Genomic DNA, 18,705 nt, shown 5'->3' with positions numbered 1-18,705 from the left:
TGGATTGGTTCTGGGTGGGTGGGTGGGTGGGTGGATTGGTTCTGGGTGGGTGGGTGGGTGGGTGGGTGGATTGGTTCTGGGTGGGTGGGTGGGTGGGTGGATTGGTTCTGGGTGGGTGGGTGGGTGGGTGGATTGGTTCTGGGTGGGTGGGTGGGTGGGTGGATTGGTTCTGGGTGGGTGGGTGGGTGGGTGGATTGGTTCTGGGTGGGTGGGTGGGTGGGTGGATTGGTTCTGGGTGGGTGGGTGGGTGGATTGGTTCTGGGTGGGTGGGTGGGTGGGTGGATTGGTTCTGGGTGGGTGGGTGGGTGGGTGGATTGGTTCTGGGTGGGTGGGTGGGTGGGTGGATTGGTTCTGGGTGGGTGGGTGGGTGGGTGGATTGGTTCTGGGTGGGTGGGTGGGTGGGTGGATTGGTTCTGGGTGGGTGGGTGGGTGGATTGGTTCTGGGTGGGTGGGTGGGTGGATTGGTTCTGGGTGGGTGGGTGGGTGGATTGGTTCTGGGTGGGTGGGTGGGTGGATTGGTTCTGGGTGGGTGGGTGGGTGGATTGGTTCTGGGTGGGTGGGTGGGTGGATTGGTTCTGGGTGGGTGGATTGGTTCTGGGTGGGTGGGTGGGTGGATTGGTTCTGGGTGGGTGGGTGGGTGGATTGGTTCTGGGTGGGTGGGTGGGTGGATTGGTTCTGGGTGGGTGGGTGGGTGGATTGGTTCTGGGTGGGTGGGTGGGTGGATTGGTTCTGGGTGGGTGGGTGGGTGGATTGGTTCTGGGTGGGTGGGTGGGTGGATTGGTTCTGGGTGGGTGGATTGGTTCTGGGTGGGTGGGTGGGTGGATTGGTTCTGGGTGGGTGGGTGGGTGGATTGGTTCTGGGTGGGTGGGTGGGTGGATTGGTTCTGGGTGGGTGGATTGGTTCTGGGTGGGTGGGTGGGTGGATTGGTTCTGGGTGGGTGGATTGGTTCTGGGTGGGTGGGTGGGTGGATTGGTTCTGGGTGGGTGGGTGGGTGGATTGGTTCTGGGTGGGTGGGTGGATTGGTTCTGGGTGGGTGGGTGGGTGGATTGGTTCTGGGTGGGTGGGTGGGTGGATTGGTTCTGGGTGGGTGGGTGGGTGGATTGGTTCTGGGTGGGTGGGTGGGTGGATTGGTTCTGGGTGGGTGGGTGGGTGGATTGGTTCTGGGTGGGTGGGTGGGTGGATTGGTTCTGGGTGGGTGGGTGGGTGGATTGGTTCTGGGTGGGTGGGAGGGTGGATTGGTTCTGGGTGGGTGGGAGGGTGGATTGGTTCTGGGTGGGTGGGTGGGTGGATTGGTTCTGGGTGGGTGGGTGGGTGGATTGGTTCTGGGTGGGTGGGTGGGTGGATTGGTTCTGGGTGGGTGGATTGGTTCTGGGTGGGTGGGTGGGTGGGTGGATTGGTTCTGGGTGGGTGGGTGGGTGGGTGGATTGGTTCTGGGTGGGTGGGTGGGTGGATTGGTTCTGGGTGGGTGGGTGGGTGGATTGGTTCTGGGTGGGTGGATTGGTTCTGGGTGGGTGGGTGGGTGGATTGGTTCTGGGTGGGTGGATTGGTTCTGGGTGGGTGGGTGGGTGGATTGGTTCTGGGTGGGTGGGTGGGTGGATTGGTTCTGGGTGGGTGGGTGGATTGGTTCTGGGTGGGTGGGTGGGTGGATTGGTTCTGGGTGGGTGGGTGGGTGGATTGGTTCTGGGTGGGTGGGTGGGTGGATTGGTTCTGGGTGGGTGGGTGGGTGGATTGGTTCTGGGTGGGTGGGTGGGTGGATTGGTTCTGGGTGGGTGGATTGGTTCTGGGTGGGTGGGTGGGTGGATTGGTTCTGGGTGGGTGGGTGGGTGGATTGGTTCTGGGTGGGTGGGTGGGTGGATTGGTTCTGGGTGGGTGGGTGGGTGGATTGGTTCTGGGTGGGTGGATTGGTTCTGGGTGGGTGGGTGGGTGGATTGGTTCTGGGTGGGTGGGTGGGTGGATTGGTTCTGGGTGGGTGGGTGGGTGGATTGGTTCTGGGTGGGTGGGTTGTTTCTGGGTTGTTTCTGGGTTGTTTCTGGGTTGTTTCTGGGTGGGTGGGTGGGTGGGTGGGTTGTTTCTGGGTGGGTGGGTGGGTGGGTTGTTTCTGGGTGGGTGGGTGGGTGGGTTGTTTCTGGGTGGGTGGGTGGGTGGGTTGTTTCTGGGTGGGTGGGTGGGTGGGTTGTTTCTGGGTGGGTGGGTGGGTGGGTTGTTTCTGGGTGGGTGGGTGGGTGGGTTGTTTCTGGGTGGGTGGGGTGGGTGGGTTGTTTCTGGGTGGGTGGGTGGGTGGGTTGTTTCTGGGTGGGTGGGTGGGTTGTTTCTGGGTGGGTGGGTGGGTGGGTTGTTTCTGGGTGGGTGGGTGGGTGGGTTGTTTCTGGGTGGGTGGGTTGTTTCTGGGTGGGTGGGTTGTTTCTGGGTGGGTGGGTGGGTGGGTGGGTTGTTTCTGGGTGGGTGGGTGGGTGGGTGGGTTGTTTCTGGGTGGGTGGGTGGGTGGGTGGGTTGTTTCTGGGTGGGTGGGTTGTTTCTGGGTGGGTGGGTGGGTGGGTTGTTTCTGGGTGGGTGGGTGGGTGGGTTGTTTCTGGGTGGGTGGGTGGGTGGGTAGGTTGTTTCTGGGTGGGTGGGTAGGTTGTTTCTGGGTGGGTGGGTGGGTGGGTGGGTGGGTGGGTTGTTTCTGGGTGGTGGGTGGGTGGGTGGGTTGTTTCTGGGTGGGTGGGTGGGTGGGTGGGTTGTTTCTGGGTGGGTGGGTGGGTGGGTGGGTTGTTTCTGGGTGGGTGGGTTGTTTCTGGGTGGGTGGGTGGGTGGGTTGTTTCTGGGTGGGTGGGTTGTTTCTGGGTGGGTGGGTTGTTTCTGGGTGGGTGGGTGGGTGGGTTGTTTCTGGGTGGGTGGGTGGGTGGGTTGTTTCTGGGTGGGTGGGTGGGTGGGTTGTTTCTGGGTGGGTGGGTGGGTGGGTTGTTTCTGGGTGGGTGGGTGGGTGGGTGGGTTGTTTCTGGGTGGGTGGGTGGGTGGGTTGTTTCTGGGTGGGTGGGTTGTTTCTGGGTGGGTGGGTGGGTGGGTGGGTTGTTTCTGGGTGGGTGGGTGGGTGGGTTGTTTCTGGGTGGGTGGGTGGGTGGGTTGTTTCTGGGTGGGTGGGTGGGTGGGTTGTTTCTGGGTGGGTGGGTGGGTGGGTGGGTTGTTTCTGGGTGGGTGGGTGGGTGGGTTGTTTCTGGGTGGGTGGGTGGGTGGGTGGGTTGTTTCTGGGTGGGTGGGTGGGTGGGTGGGTGGGTGGGTGGGTTGTTTCTGGGTGGGTGGGTTGTTTCTGGGTGGGTGGGTGGGTGGGTGGGTTGTTTCTGGGTGGGTGGGTTGTTTCTGGGTGGGTGGGTGGGTGGGTGGGTTGTTTCTGGGTGGGTGGGTTGTTGGTGGGTGGGTTGTTTCTGGGTGGGTTGTTTCTGGGTGGGTTGTTTCTGGGTGGGTTGTTTCTGGGTGGGTTGTTTCTGGGTGGGTTGTTTCTGGGTGGGTTGTTTCTGGGTGGGTGGGTGGGTGGGTTGTTTCTGGGTGGGTGGGTGGGTGGGTGGGTTGTTTCTGGGTGGGTGGGTGGGTGGGTGGGTTGTTTCTGGGTGGGTGGGTGGGTGGGTGGGTTGTTTCTGGGTGGGTGGGTGGGTGGGTTGTTTCTGGGTGGGTGGGTTGTTTCTGGGTGGGTGGGTTGTTTCTGGGTGGGTGGGTGGGTGGGTTGTTTCTGGGTGGGTGGGTTGTTTCTGGGTGGGTGGGTGGGTGGATTGGTTCTGGGTGGGTGGGTGGGTGGGTGGATTGGTTCTGGGTGGGTGGGTGGGTGGGTGGATTGGTTCTGGGTGGGTGGGTGGGTCGGTGGATTGGTTCTGGGTGGGTGGGTGGGTGGGTGGATTGGTTCTGGGTGGGTGGATTGGTTCTGGGTGGGTGGATTGGTTCTGGGTGGGTGGGTGGGTGGATTGGTTCTGGGTGGGTGGGTGGGTGGATTGGTTCTGGGTGGGTGGATTGGTTCTGGGTGGGTGGGTGGGTGGATTGGTTCTGGGTGGGTGGGTGGATTGGTTCTGGGTGGGTGGGTGGGTGGATTGGTTCTGGGTGGGTGGATTGGTTCTGGGTGGGTGGGTGGGTGGATTGGTTCTGGGTGGGTGGATTGGTTCTGGGTGGGTGGGTGGGTGGGTGGATTGGTTCTGGGTGGATGGGTGGGTGGGTGGATTGGTTCTGGGTGGGTGGATTGGTTCTGGGTGGGTGGATTGATTCTGGGTGGGTGGGTGGGTGGATTGGTTCTGGGTGGGTGGGTGGGTGGATTGGTTCTGGGTGGGTGGGTGGATTGGTTCTGGGTGGGTGGGTGGGTGGGTGGATTGGTTCTGGGTGGGTGGATTGGTTCTGGGTGGGTGGATTGGTTCTGGGTGGGTGGATTGGTTCTGGGTGGGTGGATTGGTTCTGGGTGGGTGGATTGGTTCTGGGTGGGTGGGTGGGTGGATTGGTTCTGGGTGGGTGGGTGGGTGGATTGGTTCTGGGTGGGTGGGTGGGTGGGTGGATTGGTTCTGGGTGGGTGGGTGGGTGGATTGGTTCTGGGTGGGTGGGTGGGTGGGTGGATTGGTTCTGGGTGGGTGGGTGGGTGGGTGGATTGGTTCTGGGTGGGTGGGTGGGTGGGTGGATTGGTTCTGGGTGGGTGGGTGGGTGGGTGGATTGGTTCTGGGTGGGTGGGTGGATTGGTTCTGGGTGGGTGGGTGGGTGGGTGGATTGGTTCTGGGTGGGTGGGTGGGTGGGTGGATTGGTTCTGGGTGGGTGGGTGGGTGGGTGGATTGGTTCTGGGTGGGTGGGTGGGTGGATTGGTTCTGGGTGGGTGGGTGGGTGGGTGGATTGGTTCTGGGTGGGTGGGTGGGTGGGTGGATTGGTTCTGGGTGGGTGGGTGGGTGGGTGGATTGGTTCTGGGTGGGTGGGTGGGTGGGTGGATTGGTTCTGGGTGGGTGGGTGGGTGGGTGGATTGGTTCTGGGTGGGTGGGTGGGTGGATTGGTTCTGGGTGGGTGGGTGGGTGGATTGGTTCTGGGTGGGTGGGTGGGTGGATTGGTTCTGGGTGGGTGGGTGGGTGGATTGGTTCTGGGTGGGTGGGTGGGTGGATTGGTTCTGGGTGGGTGGATTGGTTCTGGGTGGGTGGGTGGGTGGATTGGTTCTGGGTGGGTGGGTGGGTGGATTGGTTCTGGGTGGGTGGGTGGGTGGATTGGTTCTGGGTGGGTGGGTGGGTGGATTGGTTCTGGGTGGGTGGGTGGGTGGATTGGTTCTGGGTGGGTGGGTGGGTGGATTGGTTCTGGGTGGGTGGGTGGGTGGATTGGTTCTGGGTGGGTGGATTGGTTCTGGGTGGGTGGGTGGGTGGATTGGTTCTGGGTGGGTGGGTGGGTGGATTGGTTCTGGGTGGGTGGGTGGGTGGATTGGTTCTGGGTGGGTGGATTGGTTCTGGGTGGGTGGGTGGGTGGATTGGTTCTGGGTGGGTGGATTGGTTCTGGGTGGGTGGGTGGGTGGATTGGTTCTGGGTGGGTGGGTGGGTGGATTGGTTCTGGGTGGGTGGGTGGATTGGTTCTGGGTGGGTGGGTGGGTGGATTGGTTCTGGGTGGGTGGGTGGGTGGATTGGTTCTGGGTGGGTGGGTGGGTGGATTGGTTCTGGGTGGGTGGGTGGGTGGATTGGTTCTGGGTGGGTGGGTGGGTGGATTGGTTCTGGGTGGGTGGGTGGGTGGATTGGTTCTGGGTGGGTGGGAGGGTGGATTGGTTCTGGGTGGGTGGGAGGGTGGATTGGTTCTGGGTGGGTGGGTGGGTGGATTGGTTCTGGGTGGGTGGGTGGGTGGATTGGTTCTGGGTGGGTGGGTGGGTGGATTGGTTCTGGGTGGGTGGGTGGGTGGGTGGATTGGTTCTGGGTGGGTGGGTGGGTGGATTGGTTCTGGGTGGGTGGGTGGGTGGATTGGTTCTGGGTGGGTGGATTGGTTCTGGGTGGGTGGGTGGGTGGATTGGTTCTGGGTGGGTGGATTGGTTCTGGGTGGGTGGGTGGGTGGATTGGTTCTGGGTGGGTGGGTGGGTGGATTGGTTCTGGGTGGGTGGGTGGATTGGTTCTGGGTGGGTGGGTGGGTGGATTGGTTCTGGGTGGGTGGGTGGGTGGATTGGTTCTGGGTGGGTGGGTGGGTGGATTGGTTCTGGGTGGGTGGGTGGGTGGATTGGTTCTGGGTGGGTGGGTGGGTGGATTGGTTCTGGGTGGGTGGGTGGGTGGATTGGTTCTGGGTGGGTGGATTGGTTCTGGGTGGGTGGGTGGGTGGATTGGTTCTGGGTGGGTGGGTGGGTGGATTGGTTCTGGGTGGGTGGGTGGGTGGATTGGTTCTGGGTGGGTGGGTGGGTGGATTGGTTCTGGGTGGGTGGATTGGTTCTGGGTGGGTGGGTGGGTGGATTGGTTCTGGGTGGGTGGGTGGGTGGATTGGTTCTGGGTGGGTGGATTGGTTCTGGGTGGGTGGGTTGTTTCTGGGTTGTTTCTGGGTTGTTTCTGGGTTGTTTCTGGGTGGGTGGGTGGGTGGGTGGGTTGTTTCTGGGTGGGTGGGTGGGTGGGTTGTTTCTGGGTGGGTGGGTGGGTGGGTTGTTTCTGGGTGGGTGGGTGGGTGGGTTGTTTCTGGGTGGGTGGGTGGGTGGGTTGTTTCTGGGTGGGTGGGGTGGGTGGGTTGTTTCTGGGTGGGTGGGTGGGTGGGTTGTTTCTGGGTGGGTGGGTGGGTTGTTTCTGGGTGGGTGGGTGGGTGGGTTGTTTCTGGGTGGGTGGGTGGGTGGGTTGTTTCTGGGTGGGTGGGTTGTTTCTGGGTGGGTGGGTTGTTTCTGGGTGGGTGGGTGGGTGGGTGGGTTGTTTCTGGGTGGGTGGGTGGGTGGGTGGGTTGTTTCTGGGTGGGTGGGTGGGTGGGTGGGTTGTTTCTGGGTGGGTGGGTGGGTGGGTTGTTTCTGGGTGGGTGGGTGGGTGGGTTGTTTCTGGGTGGGTGGGTGGGTGGGTTGTTTCTGGGTGGGTGGGTGGGTGGGTAGGTTGTTTCTGGGTGGGTGGGTAGGTTGTTTCTGGGTGGGTGGGTGGGTGGGTGGGTGGGTGGGTTGTTTCTGGGTGGGTGGGTGGGTGGGTGGGTTGTTTCTGGGTGGGTGGGTGGGTGGGTGGGTGGGTTGTTTCTGGGTGGGTGGGTGGGTGGGTGGGTTGTTTCTGGGTGGGTGGGTTGTTTCTGGGTGGGTGGGTGGGTGGGTTGTTTCTGGGTGGGTGGGTTGTTTCTGGGTGGGTGGGTGGGTGGGTTGTTTCTGGGTGGGTGGGTGGGTGGGTTGTTTCTGGGTGGGTGGGTGGGTGGGTTGTTTCTGGGTGGGTGGGTGGGTGGGTGGGTGGGTTGTTTCTGGGTGGGTGGGTGGGTGGGTGGGTTGTTTCTGGGTGGGTGGGTGGGTGGGTGGGTTGTTTCTGGGTGGGTGGGTGGGTGGGTTGTTTCTGGGTGGGTGGGTGGGTGGGTGGGTTGTTTCTGGGTGGGTGGGTGGGTGGGTGGGTTGTTTCTGGGTGGGTGGGTGGGTGGGTGGGTTGTTTCTGGGTGGGTGGGTGGGTGGGTTGTTTCTGGGTGGGTGGGTGGGTGGGTTGTTTCTGGGTGGGTGGGTGGGTGGGTTGTTTCTGGGTGGGTGGGTGGGTGGGTGGGTTGTTTCTGGGTGGGTGGGTGGGTGGGTTGTTTCTGGGTGGGTGGGTGGGTGGGTGGGTTGTTTCTGGGTGGGTGGGTGGGTGGGTGGGTGGGTGGGTGGGTTGTTTCTGGGTGGGTGGGTTGTTTCTGGGTGGGTGGGTGGGTGGGTGGGTTGTTTCTGGGTGGGTGGGTTGTTTCTGGGTGGGTGGGTGGGTGGGTGGGTTGTTTCTGGGTGGGTGGGTTGTTGGTGGGTGGGTTGTTTCTGGGTGGGTTGTTTCTGGGTGGGTTGTTTCTGGGTGGGTTGTTTCTGGGTGGGTTGTTTCTGGGTGGGTTGTTTCTGGGTGGGTGGGTGGGTGGGTTGTTTCTGGGTGGGTGGGTGGGTGGGTGGGTTGTTTCTGGGTGGGTGGGTGGGTGGGTGGGTTGTTTCTGGGTGGGTGGGTGGGTGGGTGGGTTGTTTCTGGGTGGGTGGGTGGGTGGGTGGGTTGTTTCTGGGTGGGTGGGTGGGTGGGTTGTTTCTGGGTGGGTGGGTTGTTTCTGGGTGGGTGGGTTGTTTCTGGGTGGGTGGGTGGGTGGGTTGTTTCTGGGTGGGTGGGTTGTTTCTGGGTGGGTGGGTGGGTGGGTTGTTTCTGGGTGGGTGGGTGGGTGGGTGGGTTGTTTCTGGGTGGGTGGGTGGGTGGGTGGGTTGTTTCTGGGTGGGTGGGTGGGTGGGTGGGTTGTTTCTGGGTGGGTGGGTGGGTGGGTTGTTTCTGGGTGGGTGGGTGGGTGGGTGGGTTGTTTCTGGGTGGGTGGGTGGGTGGGTTGTTTCTGGGTGGGTGGGTGGGTGGGTTGTTTCTGGGTGGGTGGGTGGGTGGGTTGTTTCTGGGTGGGTGGGTTGTTTCTGGGTGGGTGGGTGGGAGGGAGGGAGGGGAAGGAGGGAGGGAGGGAGGGAGGGGAAGGAGGGAGGGAGGGAGGGGAAGGAGGGAGGGAGGGAGGGGAAGGAGGTAGGGATGGAGGGGAAGGAGGTAGGGATGGAGGGGAAGGAGGTAGGGATGGAGGGGAAGGAGGTAGGGATGGAGGGGAGGGAGGTAGGGATGGAGGGAAGGGAGGTAGGGAGGGAGGGATGGATGGAGGGGAGGGAGGTAGGGAGCAAGGTAGGGAGGGAGGGAGGGAAGGGAGGTAGGGAGGGAGGGAGGGGAGGGAGGTAGGAAGGGGAGGGAGGTAGGAAGGGGAGGGGGAGGGAGGGTGGGGGAGGGAGGGGAGGGGGAGGGAGGGGAGGGGGAGGGAGGGAGGGGGGGGAGGGAGGGGGGGGGGAGGGAGGGGAGGGGGAGGGAGGGAGGGGAGGGAGGGGGGAGGGAGAGGTTTGTTTCATTTTGAGAGACAGATTTGTGTCGTTTAGACTTTGGAGAAACAAAGACGGATAAAACGAACATTATTTATTTTCAACATTTAAATTCATTCAAAATTATTAAAATGGGTAAATTTTCACTGTTGTATTCGGTCCCGGGGGGGGGGGGGGGGGGATGTATTGGAGATTTCACACTACACATATATGTCCGTGTGACAAAATATACGTTTGGTGAGACGGAAACAACAATCACTTCGACAAAACTAAATCAAACAAAATAAGCGGGAAATGGCCGCGGCCGCCATTATCTTGTGAGGAACATCGCCGAAACCATCAACAACTCTTCGGGCACTTTAATCATCTGATTTGCTGACAACAGGGAATGCCACCATGACACCGATAAATGTGAACATTGTGCCTCGAATCCCGGCCACAGTTACCCCGACACAATCAAGGCCTCATCCTCGAATGAAGAACTTCAAAACCCCATCAACTCCTCAGCATTTACTCATAAAAAACGAACGTTATCCGTATTAAACATGAACATTCAAGGATCGCTTACCTCAAATAAACGCGAAGCTGTAGCTTCCCTGCTTTTGCGAAAACGCTCAAAAAAGAAATGTACAAAAAAAAACCCCACGCGTGACGGAAATTAAATAAATGAGTAAAGAACAAACGAAATAAACGAATAACGAAGGAAGTTTATCCTTTTTTCAAATGGCTCCTTCCTTATCATTTTTCATTTTCATACTTGAAAACCAACTTCTTTCCCAACACTCATATGAACGATTATAAAGCATATATGACGGAAGTATAAAGGAAGTACCACTCGAGCTTAAGAAAATATAATGATACACCTTAATGTAGGATCCACAGCAGGATCGATCAAATGGGATGGAATACCAAATTAATTTGAAGCCAGTCACAATTATTACCTGGGGGAGTGTGGGGGAATGTGGGGGAGTGTGAGGGAGTGTGTGGGGGAGTGAGTGAGTGAGTGGGGGAGTGAGGAGTGAGTGAGTGGAGGGGGAGTGGGTGGGGGAGTGGGTGGGGGAGTGGGTGGGGGAGTGGGTGGGGGAGTGAGTGGGGGAGTGGGTAGGGGAGTGGGTGGGGGGGGGAGTGGGTGGGGGGGAGTGGGTGGGGGGGGGGAGTGGGTGGGGGGGAGTGGGTGGGGGGGGAGTGGGTGGGGGGGGAGTGGGTGGGGGGGGAGTGGGTGGGGGGGAGTGGTGGTGGGGGGGGGGGGGTGGTGGTGGGGGGGGGGAGTGGTGGTGGGGGGGGGAGTGGTGGTGGGGGGGGGGGAGTGGGTGGGGGGGGGGAGTGGGGGAGAGTGGGTGGGGGGTGGGGGGGAGTGGGTGGGGGGGGGTGGGGGAGTGGGTGGGGGGGAGTGGGGGAGTGGGTGGGGGGGAGTGGGGGAGTGGGTGGGGGGGAGTGGGGGAGTGGGTGGGGGGGAGTGGGGGAGTGGGTGGGGGGGAGTGGGGGGAGTGGGGGTGGGGGGAGTGGGTGGGGGGGAGTGGGTGGGGGGGAGTGGGGGGGGAGTGGGTGGGGGGGAGTGAGTGAGTGGGAGAGAGTGGGGGCGTGAGTGAGGAAGTGAGGGAGTCAGTGGGGGAGTGAGGAGGGAGTCAGTGGGGGAGTGAGGAGGGAGTCAGGGGGGAGTGAGGAGGGAGTCAGGGCGGGAGTGAGGAGGGGTCGGGGGAGAGTGGGGGAAGGGAGTGGAGGAGGGGAGTGGGGGGGGAGGAGGAGGAGGCGTGAGGGGAATGGGAGTGGGGGGGAGTGTGAGTGAGGGGCATGGGGAGGGGAGTGGGGGCATGGGGGAGGGGAGTGGGGGCATAGGGGAGTGGGGCATGGGGGAGTGGGGGCATGGGGGAGTGTGGGGGAATGGGGAGGGAGTGGGGGAATGGGGGGAGTGTGGGGGAATAGGGGGAGTGTGGGGGAATTGGGGGGGAATGGGGATGGAGTGGGGGGGAATGGGGAGGGAGTGGGGGGGAAAGGGGAGGGTGGGCAAGGTGGGAGGGGGGAGGAGAGGGATGGGGAGGAGTGGAGGGGTTGGGTGGGGGAGTGGAGGAGTGGGAGGTGGGGGGAGTGGTGGGGGTGGGAGTGGTGGGGGTGGGGGGAGTGGTGGGGGGGAGTGGGTGGGGGGGGAGTGGGTGGGGGGGAGTGGTGGTGGGGGGGGGGAGTGGTGGTGGGGGGGGGGGAGTGGGTGGGGGGGGGGAGTGGGGGAGAGTGGGTGGGGGGTGGGGGGGAGTGGGTGGGGGGGTGGGGGAGTGGGTGGGGGGGAGTGGGGGAGTGGGTGGGGGGGAGTGGGGGAGTGGGTGGGGGGGAGTGGGGGAGTGGGTGGGGGGGAGTGGGGGAGTGGGTGGGGGGGAGTGGGGGAGTGGGTGGGGGGGAGTGGGGGGAGTGGGGGTGGGGGGAGTGGGTGGGGGGGAGTGGGTGGGGGGGGAGTGGGGGGGAGTGGGTGGGGGGGAGTGAGTGAGTGGGAGAGAGTGGGGGCGTGAGTGAGGAAGTGAGGGAGTCAGTGGGGGAGTGAGGAGGGAGTCAGTGGGGGAGTGAGGAGGGAGTCAGGGGGGAGTGAGGAGGGAGTCAGGGCGGGAGTGAGGAGGGGTCGGGGGAGAGTGGGGGAAGGGAGTGGAGGAGGGGAGTGGGGGGGGAGGAGGAGGAGGCGTGAGGGGAATGGGAGTGGGGGGGAGTGTGAGTGAGGGGCATGGGGAGGGGAGTGGGGGCATGGGGGAGGGGAGTGGGGGCATAGGGGAGTGGGGCATGGGGGAGTGGGGGCATGGGGGAGTGTGGGGGAATGGGGAGGGAGTGGGGGAATGGGGGGAGTGTGGGGGAATAGGGGGAGTGTGGGGGAATTGGGGGGGAATGGGGATGGAGTGGGGGGGAATGGGGAGGGAGTGGGGGGGAAAGGGGAGGGTGGGCAAGGTGGGAGGGGGGAGGAGAGGGATGGGGAGGAGTGGAGGGGTTGGGTGGGGGAGTGGAGGAGTGGGAGGTGGGGGGAGTGGTGGGGGTGGGGGGAGTGGTGGGGGTGGGGGTGGGGGGAGTTGAGGGGTGGGGGGAGTTGAGGGGTGGGGGGAGTGGAGGAGTGGGGTGGGGGGAGTGGAGGGGTGGGGTGGGGGGAGTGGAGGGGTGGGGTGGGGGGAGTGGAGGGGTGGGGGAATGAGGGGGAGGGAGTGGGGGAGTGAGTATAGGAATTATGGGGGGAGTGAGGAGCGGGGGGAGAGTGAGGGGAGGGGGAGAGTGAGGGGAGGGGGAAAGTGAGGAGAGGCAGAGAGTGGGGGAGAGTGAAGAGTTGGGGAGATAGTGGGGGGAAGGGGGAGGGTGGGGGGAGGGGGAGAGTAGGGGGAGGGGGAGAGTAGGGGGGGGAGGGGCGAGGGTATGGGGAGGAGAGGAGGAGGAGAGTGGTGGTTAGCTGATATGTAGATCCCATTTAAATTTCAAGTGAATGGGATTAAAATTGAGGATTTCAGAAATTTGAAATTGTTGTTGACTTTATTTTATTTTTACTTTTTTTTTTGTATGCAAGATCGAGGCTCGTGTAAGAGCTAACATTAATCACAAAAAAAAACGGACACAAAACATACAATAAAAGGAGGGGGAGACAAGATGGGGAGAGAGAGGGAAGCACACAAGTACAACAGCAGAGAACAGGGTCATCGAGAGAATGGCACTCAGCAGAGCATCTTTTTGACTTCACAAATAATTGGTATTTGAATCATGTGACCTGTTGTGCAAATCTTCTTCAAATTAAGTTAATCAGATGAAAATTGTCAATTTTAGAAATTTGGCCTATGTTGACCTTTTTCGCCTATGTTGACCTTAAAAATAGTTGGTGGTGGGTTTCACTAAGCCGATATGAAAATCCTATTCCAATTTCAAGTCAATCGGATGAAAATTGAGGATTTTAGAGATTTGAAAAAAGTGGTTGACCTTTGGCCTATGTTAATCTGATGACTGATGTTGATCTCAAAAACAGTTGGTGGTTGAATTCAGTGAGCTGATCTGAAAATCCGAGTCAAATTTCAAGGCAATCGGATGAAAATTGAGGATTTTAGAAATTAGAAATTGTTGTTGACCTTTCGTTTATGTTGACCTTTTGGCCTCTGCTGATCTCACGAATAGTTGGTGGTTGAATTCAGTTAGCTGATATGTAAATCCCAGTCAAATTTCAATTGAATCGGATAAATATGAAGGATTTTAGAAATTGGAAATTGTTGTTCACCTCAGGCCAAGGTTGACCTTTTGGCCGATACTGATCTCAAAAATAGTTCGTGGTTGAATTCAGTTAGCTGAAATGAAAATACTGTTGCGATAGGGTCAAATCCCCACTCCTGACAACAATTTGCTGCGGTACCACCGCCGACATACGAGGGACCAGGAGGGTTCCAAATTTAAGGTGCACATGTCACCGAAGATGGCGATCGAACCCTCAATTTCCCACACCTTCTGGATGCCGAGCGGTTTTTCACAGTGTGGAAAGCGGCGTTACCCCCACGAGATTTATGGACCTGAGTCCAGCCAAATTCGGTCTCGGATGATGGTAGGCCAATTGGTGAAAGGACGTACCGAACAGGTTGGAAAGGAATCAAATGTACAGCCTTTTATTCAGAAGGCACAGAGATGAAGATACACCTTAACAATCAATGCTTACCTATCATAATAAACCCCACTGGCACCTTCACTCTCTGACAAACACACTCAGGGAATAACACTGGTTAAAGGGCGTACCGATGTACGTGCTGGGATTCCTCGCAATTGGCCACGGGGTCTGGTGTGCACGGCTCGCAGTTCGATGACGTCAGGTCCGCAGGACGAACCGCCGCCTCGAAGTTGGCATTAACGAACTCAGCACAGGTCGATGAACTTCAGCGCAGGTGAGTCGTGTAGAAATTGCCAACGCTTGCGGGTCAGCCAGATGGCGCAAAATATCGGCGCAGACACGATGGGTGTCGGGCGTCGAACAAAGGCCAAACACGTGTCGTGGAAGAAACGAAAAGGCAAGCGGGGTCTCGTCATGGGCGTGGTGAAAGGGGCAAGAGCTCAGGTGTGTCCTCCAAGAAATCCCAAAAGCAAAAGAGTCCAGGTGTGACCTCCGTGAAGTCCCAAATAGCAAGAGAATCGTGTCATCTACGAGGCAAAGAGAGAACAGAGCAGGAGGTCGTCAACGTGGCGAAATCCCAGGCAAAAGAGAAGGAAATTGCGATCCGCATGGGCTTTTACCAGATTCGCCCACCCCCTCAAAATGCTCCAGAGCCTCCCATTGGCTGAGGCTTGTCGCATCATGGCGACGGGTTCCCGGCTCGCCATTGGTCACGTGGCCCGTGCTTTTGGCCACGCCTTTCTGCACATCTGGTGTTATGGCTTCCCTTAACCAACTAAGGTTTGACATTCTGCCTAACTCAACGCATATTTGGTCTTTTTTTTACTACTCAATGGGAAAGAGATAATCTTTACATTCAATAAGACATAACTGACTAATGCAGGCTACATGTTGTCATGCTATTGACTATAGGGAGTTTGCCTTTATAGTCAGGTTCATGATGTCAATAAATTATATTTCGTTCAAAATCATGGTAGATTAGCAAACCTATACATTTTTGGAAAGGTTATAGCATAAGGAAACTAAAAATCAATGTTTACATTTGGAGAGATACCTGTATGGCGGCCATTTTGGATTTTCAAAATGGCCACTGTAAAATACATATTTTGTTCAATTTCTGCCTCTAATTACCCTAAAAACTTTTTAAAATATACTAAACCTATATTTTCAGGGACAAGGAATCCAATGAAAGTATCAAATTAGTGCTATGGGGAATGGTAAGACACGAATCAAAGGTTTTGAATTGCAAAATACTGTCTTTATATTCGCGATAAGTTGCATAATCAAAAACATGTTATCATTTTGTACAGGCAGTTAATAACATCAAAATGTTTCACAATAATTCATATCACCAAACATACACAGGCAGTCAGCAAAATCATATATACACATGCAGTCAGTATAACTTCACATCTACACAGGCAGTCAATGACAAAATATACACAGGCAGTCAATGGCATCAAACATACACGATTACAGAATATGCCATTTAGAGTTCGTCATCACTGTCCTGTGTGTCGTATCCGACAATATAGTCCGCATCGTTTTCACAGTCCGTTCCACACAAGCAAAGGTCGGTCAAATTGATTGGCAAATCGAATTGGTCGAATGGTCGATCGAATCGAATTCGATGAATCGAATCGAATCGATCGAATTGGTCGAATGGTCGAATGGTCGATCGAAGCGATTGGTCGAATGGTCGAATTGGTCGAATGGAATTGGTCGATTGGTCGAATTGGTCGAATCGAATTGGTCGGAATTGGCAAATGTAAACATTGATTTTCAGATTTTCCATGTAATAACGTTTCCAAAAATGTATAGGTTTGCTAATCTACCATGATTTTGAACGAAAAAACATAGTGAACCTGACTATTATGGCACAACCACAACAATACTATTCAAATTTCAAGTCAATCGGATGAAAATTGAGGATTTAAGAAATTTGAAAAAAGTCGTTGACCTTTGGCCTATGTTGACCTTTTGGCCGATGTTGATCTCGAAAATAGTTGGTGGTTGAATTCAGTTAGCTGATATGAAAATCCCATTCAAATTCCAAGTCAATTGGATGAAAATTGAGGATTTTAGAAATTCCAAAAAAGTGGTTGACCTTTGACCTTTTGGCCGACGATGATCTCAAAAATAGTAGGTGGTTGAATTCAGTTAGCCGATATGTAAATCGTATTCAAATTTCAAGTCAATCAGATGAAAATTGAGGATTTTAGAAATTGTTGTTGACCTTTGGTTTATGTTGACCTTTTGGCCGACGCTGATCTCAAAAATAGTTGGTGGTTAAATTCAGTTAGCCGATGTGAAAATCCCATTCAAATTTCAAGTCAATCTGATGAAAATTGAGGATGTTAGAAATTTCATAAAAAGTGGTTGACCTTTGGCCTATGTTGACCTTTTGGCCGATGTTGATCTCGAAAATAGTTGGTGGTTGAATTCAGTTCGCCGATATGAAAATCCCATTCAAAATTCCAAATCAATCGGATGAAAATTAAGGATTTTATAAATTCGAAAAAACGTGGTTGACCTTTGGCCTATGTTGACCTTTTGGCCGACGTTGATCTAAAAAATAGTTGGTGGTTGAATTCAGTTAGCCGAAATGTAAATCCTCTTCAAACTTCAAGTCAATCGGATGAAAATTGAGGATTTTACAAAAAAAAAAATTTTTTTTGGGGTATACAGAGTCGAGGCTCGTGAAAGAGCTAACATTTATCAAACAAACAAGCAAACAAAGTATATAAAAAGGGGAGCGGTCGACAAGATGGGGAGAGAAGGGGAGGAAGCACACAAACACAACATTTGAGAGCAGGGACATCGGGAGATGTGTGGGAGGGAGAGGGCCTGGGGGGAGGCAGGATAGGTATGAAATGTAAGGACACCAAGGACTTCCAGGAAAGAAGACAAAAGTCACCTCAAAAAAGTGGATTTGGGGTGAAATTAGCGGGGGTAGAAAAGATCAAGGTTTTGGATTGGGGAAGATAAGAGATGGTGGTGAACAGCCGTTTTAAAGACCTGGAGGGAGGAGTGGGATTGAAGATATTACCTATCATAAGGCAGCTAAGGCATTCATTTCGGTCCCCTTGTGTTTTATACTTCTCCCACCGCCCCCCCCCCCCTTCCCACACCTCCTGCCCCCAAGCCCTCTCCCTCCCACACTTCTCCCTGCTCTCAAATGTTGTGGTTGTGTGCTTCCCCTTCTCTCCCCATCTTGTCTTCCGCTCCCTCTTTTTGTATATTTTGTTTGTCTGGTTGATTTGTTTGTGAAATAAATGTTAGCTCTTTCACGAGCCTCGATTCAGTATACAAAAAAAGAAAAAAAAAGAAAAAAAAAAGAGAGTGAGGGAGTTTGTTCCAGAGGCGGGAGAAAAGAGGAATGAAGGAGTGAAGGTGAGCAGAGAGCCTAGATTTTGGCAGTTTAACCATAAGAGGGTTGCAGGCGGATCTTGTGCGACCTGTAGGAATATTTGGGGGACAGAGCCCAGAGAGAGCTGGGGGAGCAAGGCCGGAGAGGAGTCGGTAGAAGACGGAAAGACCACCAACCTGCCTGCGGTGAGTAAGTGAAAGGCCCTCGGAGATAGCGTCATCGCGGGAGATTCCAATGATTCTGAACGCTTTGGTTTCAACAGCGTGAAGACGAGCTAGGTGTGAGGCAGGAGCACCAGCCCAGAGGGGAGAGCAGTATTCCATTGAGCTGCGGATGAAAGCCTTGTATGTGGTGAGGAGCTCAGGTGTGCCAAGGAAGGACTTCACACGACGGAGGATGCCCAGTCGGCGACTGGCTTTGGAGGCCAGCTTGGAAATGTGGTTGTCCCAGGAAAGATCATGGCAGATAGTGAGACCCAAAAGCTTGAGTGACAGAACTTCTTGGAGAGGAATATTCAGAAAGTAGATGGGAGGGTTGTCCAGTCGGTCTTTTCGGAGAGACATCGTAAGAGTGTGAGATTTGTCAGGATTGAAAGACATGTTCCACTCGTTTGCCCAGTCTGTGATTTTGTCCAGGTCTGCAGAGAGTGAGGAGGCTGCAGACTGCCGATCTGAGGGATGAGGAATGGAGCAGCAGAGAGTGGAGTCATCAGCAAAGAGATAGAGAGGATTTTCAAGAGAGACAGAGAGATCATTGATGAAGACCAGAAAAAGCACAGGGCCCAGAACACTGCCTTGGGGAACTCCAGCCTGAACAGGAAGAGGAGATGAGAGAAACCCATTCAGGGCCACACGTTGACTACGACGAGAGAGGAAGTCCACCAGCCATGCGTGGAGATTTCCATGGATACCAAAGGAGGAGAGTTTGGTGAGCAGAGCGGGGTGCCAGACCGTATCGAAGGCACGTGATATGTCGAGGGAGACAGCTCTAATTTCCTGTTTGGCATTGAGGACCTCCATCCATTGTTGAGACAGCAGAAGCAGCATGTCCAGAGTAGAGTGACCTGGTCTGAAACCAAATTGATGATCAGAGATCAAGCCATTGGAGAAGAGGAAAGATTTCATATCCGAAGCAATGATGGATTCCATGACTTTGCTGATAATTGGGAGAAGGCTGATTGGTCTGTAGTTGCTAGGATCTGTTTTTGCACCTTTTTGTGCAAAGCGTTGATGTTGGCTGATTTCCAAGCAGATGGCAGTTGACCTTGAGCAAAAGAGAGGGTGAAGAGAACAGAGAGAGGGAGTGAAAGAGCAGAAGAACAGGATTTTAGGACCCGTGCGCTGATGCCGTCAGGTCCAGTTGCAGAATCAGAGTCGAGGGTTGACAGAAACTTTTCCACCTTGTCAGGAGGAAAGGACACGGAGTCCAGGAGCAGCTGGGTACGACTGGGTACGGTGCGTACAGAGAGGGATGGGTTTGGGACACAAGATTTGGAGGCAAACACAGAGTTGAGGCATTCAGCTTTTTCACGTGCGGAGTCAGCTGTGTAGCCGTTTGAGGTAAGGGAGGGGGTGGAGGGGGAACAAACACCAGAAACAGATTTGACCAGATGCCACCAGGATTTGGAAGAGGGAGACAGATAAGAGAGTTCGGTCTTGAGAATGGAGAGATATTGTTTCCTGGCTCTCCTGAGGGTGGACACACACTTGTTTCGGGCTTTGTGAAAGGAAATGAGATTTCCTTCCGTTGGATTTGCTTTCCAGGAGACGAAGGCAAGTTGTTTCTGGGCAACAG

The 18,705-nt window shown here is 56.4% G+C and overlaps 1 protein-coding gene across 2 annotated transcripts in view; it reads right to left on the bottom strand.

Moving 5' to 3' along the window:
• LOC137421319 (ELAV-like protein 1) overlaps positions 1–9,624 on the bottom strand; it is a 58,501-nt gene extending 48,877 nt beyond the window's left edge. For both annotated transcript variants that reach the window (XM_078771573.1, XM_078771574.1), the window contains exon 1: positions 9,513–9,624. The gene's annotated coding sequence lies outside the window, so the exon portion shown is untranslated. The remainder of the gene's footprint in view (positions 1–9,512) is intronic.
• Positions 9,625–18,705: the final 9,081 nt, after the last annotated feature.

This window comes from Myxine glutinosa, chromosome 2 (genome assembly GCF_964187855.1).
Source record: "Myxine glutinosa chromosome 2, kmMyxGlut1.1, whole genome shotgun sequence".
NCBI classification, from domain to species: domain Eukaryota; kingdom Metazoa; phylum Chordata; class Myxini; order Myxiniformes; family Myxinidae; genus Myxine; species Myxine glutinosa.
Note: the sequence above shows the minus strand (reverse complement) of the source record. Positions and strands in the feature narration are given on the sequence as shown.